This window comes from Zootoca vivipara, chromosome 5 (genome assembly GCF_965207765.1).
Source record: "Zootoca vivipara chromosome 5, rZooViv2.hap1.1, whole genome shotgun sequence".
NCBI lineage: Eukaryota > Metazoa > Chordata > Lepidosauria > Squamata > Lacertidae > Zootoca > Zootoca vivipara.
Window position 1 is genome coordinate 61,662,500 of NC_142588.1, and position 14,681 is coordinate 61,677,180.

The window sequence follows — 14,681 nt, forward strand, 5'->3', positions numbered from 1 at the left end:
CGCATCGCCGATTCTGTGTGACTTTGGCGGTGGCACCATCTGGCTGCCACTCCCTTGCCAACTCTTGTCTGGGTGGGTGTCCTGCTGTCAGTAGTCACTATCGCAATGCTCCCCCCCCCCTCCCCAGGGACCCCTGTTAAGTATGACGTAGGCTCCAGCTGCCCAAGCATGGCTAATGGGGCGGGGGAAGCAGTTTCCACTCAGTGGGAGATCGGGATGGCTTTTAATTATACATCAGGATGCTTGACAGCACTACTTTCCCCTTTTGCCTGTCTCTGGTGCACTCTGTCTTCTCTTTGTTCCTCCATCCCTCCCCTTGTTATCTCATGTCATCTGCCATTTTCTCAGTCGTGTGGTTGTGATTCAACCCTTTGCCTCGCCCATCCCGCACAAATATTTCTAGGTGCTGCCTCCCGTCCCTTCCCCCTCGTCTGAGCCTGTCTTTCCTCTATTTCAACCTCTCTGTTTCCTCTATATTTTTTGTGATTTGTTCTAAGGGCAGTTCTAAGGGCAGAACTGCTGACAAAGGGGAGAGAGTGGCCTTGCTAGTTTAAACTCCCACCACCTTTTTTAAACAACAACATCAGCAGCAGCAGCAGCTGGATAAATGTTCCTGCTGTTGAGTGGCAGGGTTCTGCCTCTAAAGCATTTAGAGGAAACGGTGGAATATAAATGTAAGCGATAAGTAAATAATAAAGAAATAAAATGCAGCTCCATACAGTAGAGGATGCTTGAGCTGTCTCATGCATATTTCCACTGCAAGTGACTCCGAATAAGAGCCCATCACACTTGCATCCTATGCAGTAACCACAGTAGAAATGCTTGCAGAGCATTTAGGGCAGAGATGGGAATCGATGGCCTTCTGGATGGTGCTAGGCCTGCAGCTTCCATTAGATCCAGACCCCTCAGCCAATGGTCAGGGGTAATTGGAGTTGTGATCCAGCAAAATTAGGTGGACCACAGGCTCCCCATCTGGATTGAAAGGTTAAAAGGAGCACTATCTTGTGCTTTGAAGCAAATTTGGAGCCAGACCTGTTTCAAAGCCAGGGACAGGGTATGTTCCATTTGGCTAGACCTTTCTGTTGTATATGGAACCAAACAGAAGTTTCCAAGAAGTGTTTCAATGCAACCCCATGTATCACTGTGCAACAGTCTAAATGAGATGTTCCTGGAGTGTGGGTAACCATGGCCAGGTGTGATTGCCATTGGCACACCAGCTTGAACTGGTGGAAGTTGCTTTCTGCCACAGAAATCACTTGGTCCTCCAAGGATAAGGCTGACTCTCAGAGCTGTGAACCTGATTCTTTTTGGTGAATGCAGCTCTCTACAGAACAAGCTGGATTTTGCCTTCTCAAGTCAGATGAACCATCCACCAAATTGGTTTCATCGTGTCAGCACTGAGCTTCTGCTTCATTGGCTGATCAGTTAATTATTGACTACACACATCTATCAACTTACTAGCCTTACCTGAATCTGATGAAAAGGTGAAAGTTTGGTTTCATCAGCTTATTAGTCTCCAAGGTGATGTCAGAACTTTCATGTAGATGAAACAAAATAGAATCTTGCAGATCCTCCAGTGTTACCTTGCATCTTCTCGAAAGAGACATCAAGATAGAAATGGAAGCATGGCACCCTTTTGTCTCTATCCCAGAAAACTGGTCCAGAAGGTGTCCATACCTGAAGGTATCAGAAGAGGTGAAAGAGAATTGGATTATCGGGATTATGGCATAAATGTGCTGGCTTTAGATTTGGCAATTAATGCAGAGTGGGAATGTCATTCTATTTATAATAATATAGTGAAATGATGGGTTGATTCTTTTAGCACAGAATCAGGATGATTTAAAGCAAAGTTAAGATAACTGATGGCAGATTACCTGATTGCATATCAAAACAGGGCCCACCTATAGTGTTTCACCCTTTTCAGGCTTATTAAATCATTCAGTTTCTCTTGTCTTCCTTCCCTCATTCATTCACCATAGGTAATGTAGGGACAGAGTTGGCATTCATTTCCCCCCTCATTGAAGAATGAAGTGTGTCTGGGTGGCATTTAAATGTTGAAGAAGCTTCTTCTTTTGTAGGCAATCTTTCCTAGCAGCTGTTGGTGGCATCAACTTTTAATTTGGAGAAGCTGACTTAAATGACCTATTCTAGAATGCTGGTACACCTCTGATTATAATGCTAGTTGGCATTTCGACAGGACACAGCAGGCGACACATTCAAAGCACTATTCAGTCATACATACTGTATAACATTACTTAACCCTTCCTTCTCTTGGCATAGTTCAGCTTTAAACGTGGAGTCTGGAATCACTGGGTATCATCTTTGGATTTCTTCTCTCTTCATTTTTGTGCCTCTGTATTTCTAGTTGTTCAAAGATACAGGTGCTCTTTCTAAGCTTCACAGTGACCTTGGGAAGCTGCCTTATTAGGGAGCCAGACCATTGGCCACCTAGCTCAGGTGACCTGCTGCCATCTACAATCCACACTGAAGTCGTTGGGGGGGGTATCTTATTTTATTTTTTAATAATAATTTTTATTAGGGTTCATAGAAACACAAAGCTTAATATCAAATGCCTTTTTTATCCAAACTAAAATATTAATCTAAATAAAATAAAAACAGAGAGAAGGGGAGAGAGAGAGAAAAAAAAGAGAGAGATATATAAAGAAAAAGAAATAGAAAATATATTAAAAGAGAGAGAGAGAGAAATAAAGTTAAGAAAATAAAGAATTTTAGATTCTTTATCTGTCTGCTACATATAAACAATATCCACTTCATCCATCCCAATATAGCACCCTTTAGGTGGTGGTGGGGGGAGTATTTTTCATAAATGAAATTGCAGCTCAGGGGTCCCAGTTTATGGAATATGCCACCATATCTCTTTCATTGGTAATGCCATGTCTTTCTTACATGGCAGTTGGAGGTGCAGTTAAAAATGGGAGGTTCTGAAGCCACATGTACTGCATCCTCTTTCTGGGTCATGCAGCTCTTCGGTGGATGTCCATGTTGTAAAGTACAGGAAGTAGATTGTATCTGCAATTTCACTTTTTAGAAACCCTGGCATGTGCACCAACCCAGAGAGTTGTGTGTGCTTAGACATCAGTGTGCCTCCCCCCCACACACACACACCTACTTTATTAAAAGGTTGATGCAGGCGCACCTCCTGTTTAAATATTAAACGTCAAAGTTCTTAAATGGAAAATCTCTGCCCTGTGCTTGAAAATAAGGATATGATTTGGGTCAGGTTGTACAGGAGAACTGTGGTGTATTTTGCATTCCTTTACTCTGTTTTTGCTGCCTGGAAAAGGATGCACCCCAGTTGGCTACTTAGTGCATGGTAAAAAACTGTTTCACACTAATGAACACTAACCATCTTCTGCAGCACTGGCAACATTTAAAAAAAATGGTCCAGCCATTGAGAGTATAATGAAGGATTAGATTTTGTTCTGGGTTTGGCGCATGCGCAGAAGCACTAAATCATGCTTGCGCAGAAGCGTCGAATTGCATCACGCGCCTGCCCAGACACGGCACTTCAGGATGCAGCCTTTTCATGTTGTGAACGGGCTTCTGGAACCGTTCCAGAAGCCCGTTCACAACATGAAAAGGCCGCATCCTGAAGTGCCGCATCTGGGCAGGCGTGTGATGCAATTCGGCGCTTCTGCGCATGTGCAAAGCACGATTTAGTGCTTATGCGCGTGCGCCGAACTCAGAAGTAACCCATTCCGGGACTTCCGGGTTCGGTGTGTCCGAAACTTGAAAAGACGCAACCTGCAGCGGACGTATCATGAGGTATGACTGTACCGCTAGTCATTCAAGCATCTCTAGGTGGTTTTGAATACTGATTTATTTGGTGAACTGTGAAGGTTTAGGGGAAAATTTGGGTTTTCAAATTAAGTACAGCTATGCAGGTGCAGGTTTAGTAGCTTTTTAAAAAATGGTCCAGCCATTGAGAGCATAATGAAGGATTAGATTTTGTTCTGTGGATTCATTCTGCCCTGCCCAAGGTTAAAACTAAATACGAGGTGGGGGGAAAGGATGCTAAGCCATTCTCACCATGGGAATCAACAGTGCAAGGGCAATGCAATAATTTTTTTTAAAAAACGCCAACATAGACAAGTTTGTGAAACCCCAGAATAAAAGCACAGTAAGTAGCATTTTTACTACATATCAGGGAATATATCTTGCAACCCACATGCTAACAAGAAGCAGCAGTACTGCAAAATAACACTGATGTTGGATGCCATCTTGCATCAACATGACCAGTAGTCCAAGATGATGCGAGCTGAGGACCAGCAACTACTGGAGGGGCCCATGGGGCTCTCTAGGGTTTCATTCAGGCATCTTTCCCAGCCCTGCCTGGAGATACCAGGAATTAAATCTGGGACCTCTCCTGAGCTCGATATATATCCTTCCTTTGCCTCTCCTGCCAGGAAAGCTTAGCTATCCATTATCTGTAATTGCCTTAATCTTTTTAAAATGCACCTTAGGCCCTGGGTTGCATGAAATGGGTAGTGCTGTGGGGAATAATAGCACAGTGTGTGGAGGTGAGGTGCTGCTACCTTCTTTTGCAAAATAGTTTGCTGGCCAAGGGCATTGAGCGGCACCAGCGAGGCCCAGAATCCCGAGATTCTAGCAGGGCAAGCCTCATGCTCAAGTTACACAATTGCCTGCAAATGGGATGCGAAACAACTGGGGAGCTATTTGGAAAAGCCTCTCAAGCGAATCCACTCTACAGTTAGCCTAATGTCATCTTGGGTCGTGCCCATCATGTGAGTGCTATGTGGGTTTGTTTTCTGTAGGTGCCACTAAATTAAAAGCGCCACCACCAGAATGTTACTGCCAGCCGTGTTTATGTACTGTTCAGAAACACAAAGAGATGCTCTCTGTTCATAATGTGGAGCCTTTTGCAAGCAGATCGTTGTCTATAGATAGACTACAAAGCAGCTACAGTACCTCTTTTCCCTCTAGTCGGCCCCCACTCTGTCAGTTCCTGCTGCCTGGATAATGTAGAAGGGGCCTGAGAGCACCATGATGGATTGCAGGGACCATCTTCTGCTAGACACCTTTGATCTAGTATTGATCTGGCTGGACCGCCTGCCTAATGGATAAAAATGGTTTTCCCTTTCTGCTCAGCATCTTCACAGGCTTCCCAACGAGAGCAGCGGCGCAGTAATTCTCCCCGGGGTTTCTTCTAGAGTTTTGGCTTCCCTCTGGAGACCTCTTGACAAATGCTGAGGCCACACTTCTAACACAACGATTGTTCCAATGGAAGGGAGGGGAGGTTGAGGAGCTACTGAAGTAATTCTTTGAAATAAATGGGCACAAAGTCCAAAGCAGGACAGGGCAGCCTCCTCATAACAAAGAGTAAAGGTAAAGGGGCCCCTGACCATCAGGTCCAGTCATGTCCAACTCTGGGGTTGCGGCGCTCATCTCGCTCTATAGGGTAACAAAGATTAAGATATGGTTAATTCCACCCAACATGACTGCGCCCTTGGCATCCTGAATGTTGGTACCTTGTTGCAGTTGCTTGGGATCCCACAGCTGTTGAGTGAAGGCCTCTGTGAGCATGGCAGGGGGATGTGGGTACTGGTGGTATTTGCCAGTGGTAGTGGGAGCAGGTCAAAGACTGTTGGAGAGCACAATTCAGCAAAGCAGAGAGAAAGATGGTTCTCCATGATCTGACAGACCATGGACAGCTGCCATTGTAGCATTGGTCAGAAAAGTGCAAGCTTCAAAGAGTGCTCCACACAGCAGGCCTAGAATAGGACTGAAAGAGGCCACAGTCTCGTTTGGAGACTAAACCTTTCTCACCCTCTTGAATACATGACTGGCCATATAGCACTGAGCCTCTGCCTAAACCTGTGACCTGCCAACGATCTCCAGCAGGTGGTTACCCAGGTAGAAAGAGCCAATTTGGGATAGGCCTGACAAGGGGATATTTCCCAGGAAAAGCTTGTAAGTTGCCAATAAAGGATCCCCGTTGCTAGATACTGATGGATGGAGCCAAGAGAATCATAGAGTTGGAAGAGACCACAAAGGCCATCCAGTCCAACCCCCTGCCAAGCAGGAAACACCATCAAAGCATTCCCGACAGATGGCTGTCAAGCCTCCGCTTAAAGACCTCCAAAGAAGGAGACTCCACCACACTCCTTGGCAGCAAATTCCACTGCCGAACAGCTCTTACTGTCAGGAAGTTCTTCCTAATGTTTAGGTGGAATCTTCTTTCTTGTAGTTTGAATCCATTGCTCCATGTCCGCTTCTCTGGAGCAGCAGAAAACCTTTCTCCCTCCTCTATATGACATCCTTTTATATATTTGAATATGGCTATCATATCAGCCCTTATCCTTCTCTTCTCCAGGCTAAACATGCCCAGCTCCCTAAGCCATTCCTCATAAGGCATCGTTTCCAGGCCTTTGACCATTTTGGTTGCCCTCTTCTGGACACGTTCCAGCTTGTCAGTATCCTTCTTGAACTGTGGTGTCCAGAACTGGACACAGTACTCCAGGTGAGGTCTGACCAGAGCAGAATACAGTGGTACTATTACTTCCCTAGATCTACCCTGTTTCTCATATTTTAAGACATACCCATAAAATAAGGCATAGCAGGATTTTTAATCATTCAAGGAATATAAGCCATACCCCGAAAATAAGACATAGTGATAGGCGCAGCAGCAATGCCGGCCGCGGCAGGAGGAGGAGGGGAAAAAATAAGACATCCCTTGAAAATAAGCCATAGTGTGTTTTTTTGAGGAAAAAATAAATATAAGACGTGTCTTATAATATGAGAAACACGGTAGATGCTATACTCCTATTGATGCAGCCCAGAATTGCATTGGCTTTTTTAGCTGCTGCATCACACTGCTGACCCATGTCAAGTTTGTGGTCTACCAAGACTCCTAGATCCTTTTCACATTTATTGCTCTCAAGCCAGGTGTCACCCATCCTGTATTTGTGTCTTTCATTTTTTTTTGCCCAAGTGTAGTACTTTACATTTCTCCTTGTTAAAATTCATCTTGTTTGCTTTGGCCCAGTTGTCTAATCTGTTCAGGTCATTTTGAAGTGTGATCCTGTCCTCTGGGGTATTAGCCACCCCTCCCAATTTGGTGTCGTCTGCAAACTTGCTCAGGATGCCCTCAAGCCCATCATCCAAGTCATTGATAAAGATGTTGAAGAAGACTGGGCCCAAGACAGAACCCTGTGGCACCCCACTAGTCACCACTCTCCAGGATGAGGAGGAGCCATTGATGAGCATTGGTCAAGAGCTTGCCCTGGGTGCTCAGACACTACTGGGCAAGGTTCAAAGTTCTTGTATTAATTTACAGTGCCCTTATTAACATGGGGTCCAGATGCCCCAAGGACCATCTAGTTCCTTATATCCCTGCCAGATCATGGAGGTCTTCCAGGGGGGTCACTGCTAGGGGTCCCCTCATGGTTCTGATGCCTGGCTTGTATCCAGCAGGAGCTGTGCATTCAGCATTGTGTGTCTGGTGCCTTTATTATACACTGGATAGCTCAGTTGGTTAGAACATAGTGCTGATAACATCAAGGTCATTGGTTTGATCCCCATGTGGGGCAGCTACATAGTCCTGCATTGCTAGGGGTAGGGCTGGATGATCCTTAGGGTCCCTTCCAACTCTACAATTCTATTATTCTAAGCTTTTGGAGAATGCTAAAGATGCAGCTCTTTACCCTGGTTTTTCACACTTGAGGTGAATGTTTTTAGAACCCACCTTATTTTTATGGTTGTAAGTTGTTTTACTATTGGTTTTAGTGCTGTAATCTGCCCTTGGACCGCAGAGTGAATTTTTGTATGTTTTAAAGTAGGGTTGCATATTTCTTGATTTTACTGTTTTATCTTTTGTAAACTACTTTGAGGGTTTTTTTAACAAAATCAAGCGATGCATTAATTTTAAACAAAATAAAATTGTTGCCCCTATTTTGTGGAACTCCCAGTTTGACAGAGCCTTTATTGAACTTCCAGCACCTAGTGAATATTTTTTTAAAAAATCCCAGCAGGGATTTAATAAATTTAACTGATTTTTACTTTTTCTGTACTGTATTGCATTTCTTATGCTTTGTTTCACTATGTCTCAACATATCTTAAATAAAGCATGTGGGGCTGTGGGCTGATGTGAGTTTTAGTCCAATGCCATCTGTAGGACCACAGCTTACTCACTTCTGAGTTAAACTTTCTATAGTCGTATATTTTTTCCTCATCCTGAGGCACTCTGTCTGACTTTGGGATGTTCAGTCTACACTCTGAGACAACATTCTTTGCGCTTTCTCCCCCCTCTGCATTCCAAAGGGTTCAGTTAGTGTTTGGTTCCTCAGGAAATACGGGCCAGTCTAGTAAATAGGGGCTTGTTTGCATCTCTGTGCAACTGGGGTCAGAGCATGACCTGCAGGAGAGAGAGAGCAGGTGGACGCTTGCCCATGCTGGTGTGTGGAGCACTGGGTCTAAGATTGATCTGGGGTACCAGAAGCAGTTGGGGGGAGGGCATACCAGCCGTTTTGCTTTCCACTGCCCTGATTTGCGGAGGAAGCACCATTAAGTGCAAATCCATCTTAATTTATTTTTAAGACATTCCTATGTCCCGTTCCACATTTTGCTTTGTTAGATCTCTGCGTGAGCTCCAGAAATTGCATCTTAAAGCTCGACATATTTTTTCCCCCCAAGGCGTGTTTCAAAGAGATCTTCTAAGGAGTGCATTTCCCTTCAGAAACATTGAGCAGGATGCTGGTGGCGCATGGGATCAGAATACAAATAGCCTGCTTGCTTCATGTTTGCTGAGTAACTGCTCAGTTGCTCAGGCGATGTGTGAGCAGAGTGGCGTTCTCTCGCCCGCCCGCCCCCCCCCCAAAAAAAAACAGTGCTTTGAAAAGCTGCATGTGGATGTTGAGTGTTAATCATGGCTGGATAGTCATCTCTTTCCTGGGTCCAATGTACAGATCCTGCTCTGAAGGCTGATCCCAGCCTGTGTATGCAAATGGGGGTGTAGGGGGGGAACCCTGCATACAAGCCCATTGCCCCTAGGTGGGTACCCTGTGCAGAACTCTCATCTCACAGGACTTTATATAGTTGGGGAGAGGTTGCTTCGGCAACATGTGCAGAATGGGATGGACAGATGCACGCACACACGAATCTGGTATTTCTTCTGTGGGTTTATTCTGAAGCAGATGTTCCCTTGAGAATCAGGGCATGAAACAACTCTAGGTGAAACTTCAGCCAGCCATACACACGTCTCCCTCCTTGCTAGTCCAGTGTACCAACTTAGCAGTTGCAAAGGAGCAGAGGTTGGCTTGTTCAAGTTTTTGCATTCAAATTAATGAAGGAGCGAATTTAATTTCAGTTTCTCTGAGAGCGGAAGTTCTAAGCTTATTTATATGTAATATATATTTGTGGTTGAATCATTAAGTGGTCCACCAAGACCCTCAGTAATTGTGTGTGTGAGAGAGAGAGAGAGAGAGAGAGGGAGAGAGAGAGAGAATTTTTTTGCTATTGACTCTTAAATACAGTAGATCTGCTTGAAACATGAAGCCTGCTTGAATGGCTAAGATGGTTGTGCCTGCCCGCCAACCTGGAGGAAATGTGCAGTCTTGTTAGCATGCTCCAGTCTGGCTGTAGAAGTAATAACCCCTGCTGGATGCCAGTTTTCAGTTTTGCATGAGAGTAGTGTAGGCTACCTCCCTTTCTTCTGCCTCCGTATTAACCTGCAGGACATAAGACAGTTCTGGGGTATGGAAACTCTGTGTGTCCTATGCTATCATTGATTCTTCTTAGTTCTTCTCTTGCTTTCTGATGACTCTAGGGTGACTTTGTCTCCCTCAGTATTATGTTTGCATGGTCTATATTGACTGTGTGTGTCTGTGGGTGTGCTTCGCTGAACCATGGATTGTATTTTAGTATCCAATTGTTCATTTTTACAGAATTTTGTACATATTAACCTGGAGTTTTCTTAAAGACCAAATGAAAAGTTTGTAGCTTTATTATAGCATCTTTATGGCCAGGTATTTCCTCCTGTATGGTGTGTTTTTGTTTTTGTTTAAATTGTCCTGTTAGGATGATGATGGTAGCCTCTCTAGACTTCCTTTTGGAGGGAAATGAAGGGTATAAATAAATGGAAGGAAGGGATGTAAAATGTATGTTGGAAAAGCTCAGGTTTGCAAGTTGTCCCTGTCTCACCAGCAACTTGTAACTTCTTTGTGGTTTTTTGTTTCAGAAAATATGAGTGACTCTCTAAAAACTTAAGTAATAAAGAATGGTATGTACAGTAGTGGGGGTAGGAGAGCTGAAAATTGTTTGTTGTTTAGTCGTTTAGTCGTGTCTGACTCTTCGTGACCCCATGGACTATAGCACGCCAGGTACTCCTGTTTTCCACTGCCTCCCCGCAGTTTGGTCAAACTCATGTTCGTAGCTTCGAGAACACTGTCCAACCATCTCATCCTCTGTCGTCCCCGTCTCCTAATGCCCTCAATCTTTCCCAACATCAGGGTCTTTTCCAGGGAGTCTTCTCTTCTCATGAGGTGGCCAAAGTATTGGAGCCTCAGCTTCACGATCTGTACATGGGTAGATGTGTCTAAAAGGCCCAGGACACAAATTTTCACATCCCTCTAGCGGCTGTGGAGGCTCATTTGTAACCAGAAGTAATGTATTTAGCATCAACTCTGGAAGTGTCTGACCAAACTAAGCCTCCTGGTGTATATTTTGCTCTAGGAGGTTTAGTTTTCCTACCCCACTAATATGTTTTTTACTGCAGTTTATAAAAGCAAATATTAATAAAGGAATTAAGTCTTCCCAAACATGTACCGTAGCTGCTTTTACTGTAGTTTCTGTTTTAGAGGACAATTTCAGGGGTGCATGCTTGTGTGTTCTGCTTGGTGGAATTCACAGGTGGATGAGAGCATCCTTTATACTAGAGGGAAACCTCTATCAGCTATCCGACAGGATACTCACAGAATAGGGGGGGAAATAGTATTATAGCTGTACTATGTGCCCAAACCCATCTCAAAACTCTGGTGAGATTGATCCTGGGAAGCAAGCCACCCTAATAGCCTTTCTCTTTGTTTACTGTGGGCTCTCTCTGTACATATTCCATTGCCAGAACCTTTCCATTAACTCTTGTGCAAATGCACCAACATTAGTCATTCAAGGTCTAACTCCTTCACAGCAGAATGGGAATATAAACACAGAATTAGAAAAAAGGAATGTACAGTGCAAAACAAAACTATTTAAGAACACAAATATTCAGATACTTACGTTTTGATGCTGACTAGTGTTAGTTTTATTACACGACACATTTGTGTACATTTAAATTCACTCAATTGTTTGGAGAATTTGTAATACGCAATAGGCTCATATGCTTGTTCTTTCTTGCATCCTCCCTTTGAATCCCAGTTTTCTCTTCCATGATTTGGGGTCAAATGTACTAGGATGTCTACATGAATCAAGCAAACTATGGTGATCATTAACATGGAATTGCCTCTGAAACATGGTTTGCAAACATACTTTGAAGCATGGTTTCAGATGGTGCTTTGAAGGCAATTCTTGGTTAATATTAACCATAGTTTGCTCAATTTGGTCATCCTGGCAAACTGCAGTTACTCTAAACCCCTAAAAGGAGTGCATGTACAGTTAGTTAGTTGATATGGATTGCTACTGTGGGATCTGAACTGAGTTTGCAAGCCAAATTACAAAAGAAACTAATTTGCATTCATTATGATTTATGTTCTTGCATGTGTTCTTGCTGCTGCCAAAAATTGTATGTATGCAGTCTTGGGGGAAATGGAAGAACTACAGGGAAAATGCAGGAAAACAACAACTGGATGATTATGTCATCAAAATGGCTTGGGAAAAAAGAGGATGAATAAACCATGGCTATTCCAGAATAAATGCTAGTGTGGAAGTAACCTGAACTGGAAATCATGCAAGTACTGAAGACATGATATGTAGAAGTTCTAAATAATCAATCCTCCATGAGTATAGATCAGGCATCCCCAAACTTCGGCCCTCCAGATGTTTTGGACTACAATTCCCATCTTCCCCGACCACTGGTCCTGTTAGCTAGGGATCATGGGAGTTGTAGGCCAAAACATCTGGAGGGCCGCAGTTTGGGGATGCCTGGTATAGATGCTGATATAGATCCAGCATGAAATTTGAGTTTGACTGTAGGCACCAGTAGTTGTATGATATTGCTGTTAAAATGGGTTGACCCTACCATTAGCCAAGTTAGGTTAGTATAGAGAAATTGCTCTTGGGCTTGGGTTTATGAGTTTCCAAACATCCCCAGATACACCCAGGCAGCTTTCTGCTTTTTCCAGTGGTTGGCAAATGAATTTTTGCTTGCAAAGCAGGAACTCTTTTTTCTGCTACCTTTAGAGGTTTTGGAGGGCAGGGTGGACAAACTGGTGCCCAATCCAGGCACATTAGAATCATGGACTTCTCTGTTTTTGTGGCAGCTCCCATACCTGGTGACGTTTTAAAATAGCTTCTCAGCATGAAGTGAGAAATGGCTCATCCAAGCAATGAGATGGTTCTTTCAATCCTTTTTATATCTGTGCCTCTTCCTCCTCCTCCAGCCACAGCATCATGCCCCCCTCCCACCTGATTTTTTGCCCCCCTACAACAGCCAATCAGCATTCTGTGTCCAGCGACCACACTCTGTTCTCAATGGGCTGTTTTGGGGGGAGGGGGAGGTTCTTTTCTTAATTATTTATAAGGCCCCATTTACACTACACATGCTTTGGGGGAAGCCACAACTGTTTAAAGTGGTGTGATACTGCTTTAAATGTATGGTGTGGAAGGGGCCTAAGAAACACTACCTCCTTCCCATGTGTTGGTGCTGCCATTTTGGCTACATCAGTGTGGACACTCTCTTCCTGAATATCAGAAATGAATTATATGACTAGTGTCTTTTTAAATGTTTGTTGATGCACAGCCATATGCCTTCATCTGCCCCAACTGCAACAAAATATTTCTCTCCCATATTGGCCTCTACAACCACAGCAGGTGCTGCGACCTTTCAGCAGCTTGACTTTAGCCCTCCATTGTCTCCCAAGACAGATGGATGCCAGCAACAAGTGATGCTGCGTACTGAGAGTGTCTGTAGATATTGTATCCTTCAGCATTGTGAGGAAGGGAGAGACTTTGGCTTCTTATTTTTGCATGTCTTCTGTATCTTCCAAAGTTAGGGTAGCTTTTCCATGGTGAAATGCATGAGTTGTGTTGTTTAGTCGTTTAGTCGTGTCCGACTCTTCGTGACCCCATGGACCAGAGCACGCCAGTCTTCCACTGCCTCCCGCAGTTTGGTCAGACTCATGTTCATAGCTTCGAGAACACTGTCCAACCATCTCATCCTCTGTCGTCCCCTTCTCCTTGTGCCCTCAATCTTTCCCAACATCAGGGTCTTTTCCAGGGAGTCTTCTCTTCTCATGAGGTGGCCAAAGTATTTGAGTCTCAGCTTCAGGATCTGTCCTTCCAGTGAGCACTCAGGGCTGATTTCCTTCAGAATGGATAGATTTGATCTTCTTGCAGTCCATGGGACTCTCAAGAGTCTCCTCCAGCACCATAATTCAAAAGCACCAATTATTCGGTGATCAGCCTTCTTTATGGTCCAGCTCTCACTTCCATACATCACTACTGGGAAAACCATAGCTTTAACTATACGGACCTTTGTCGGCAAGGTGATGTCTCTGCCTTTTAAGATGCTGTCTAGGTTTGTCATTGCTTTTCTCCCAAGAAGCAGGCGTCTTTTAATTTCGTGACTGCTGTCACCATCTGCAGTGATCATGGAACCCAAGAAAGTAAAATCTCTCCCTCCCTCCATTTCTTCCCCTTCTATTTGCCAGGAGGTGATGGGACCAGTGGCCATGATCTTGGTTTTTTTGATGTTGAGCTTCAGACCATATTTTGCGCTCTCCTCTTTCACCCTCATTAAAAGGTTCTTTAATTCCTCCTCACTTTCTGCCATCAAGGTTTTGTCATCAGCATATCTGAGGTTGTTGATATTTCTTCCGGCAATCTTAATTCCGGCTTGGGATTCATCCAGTCCAGCCTTTTGCATGCATGAGTTACTAGCCCGCAATGGTTATGTTCTACTGTTGGCTCATGCCAAAGGCCCATCTAGTCCAGCATCCAATTCTCACAGTAGCCTACCAGATGCCTCAGAAGCCCACAAGGAGGACCTGAATGCAAAACTTGTAATTCCCAGCAACTGGTATTCAGAGGCAAATTACCTCCTTCATTGGATGTAGGAGGAATGCTAAGGTGTTAAGCTGGCTGGCTTTGAGCCACAGAGAGCAGCTCTGAGGTGAAATATGGTCTCTCTCCACCCCTTTCTTTCAGCTGGGATTCTGATAGGGGTGGGAGTGAGAGAAAATTATACTAAAGACCCTCACACTCCTTCTGGTGTGAGCTGAACACCGGGGTGCTCATTAAACCTAAAGACTGATCCCATCTCTTCAGAAGGCACACCATGGAGGGAATTAGCATACTTAATTAAGACTCCCGATGAATGGCATTGTAAAGTTTCTTAATTAACAAATGTGCCCTCGGGGCAGGGGGATGGGCCTTAAACTAGGTTTCCTTTAAATGTTTCTCTTTTTAATGTGCATTTTGTAATCAGGAAATCAGCTGGGGTTTTGTTTGGGTATACGGAGAAGTGTTTTCTGTGGAGATACCTAGGTATG

At 44.1% G+C, this 14,681-nt stretch overlaps 1 protein-coding gene across 2 annotated transcripts in view; it reads left to right on the top strand.

Annotated features, from left to right (window-relative positions):
* RAB6B (RAB6B, member RAS oncogene family) overlaps positions 1-14,681 on the top strand; it is a 56,712-nt gene that overhangs the window by 14,059 nt on the left and 27,972 nt on the right. The window lies entirely within an intron of this gene.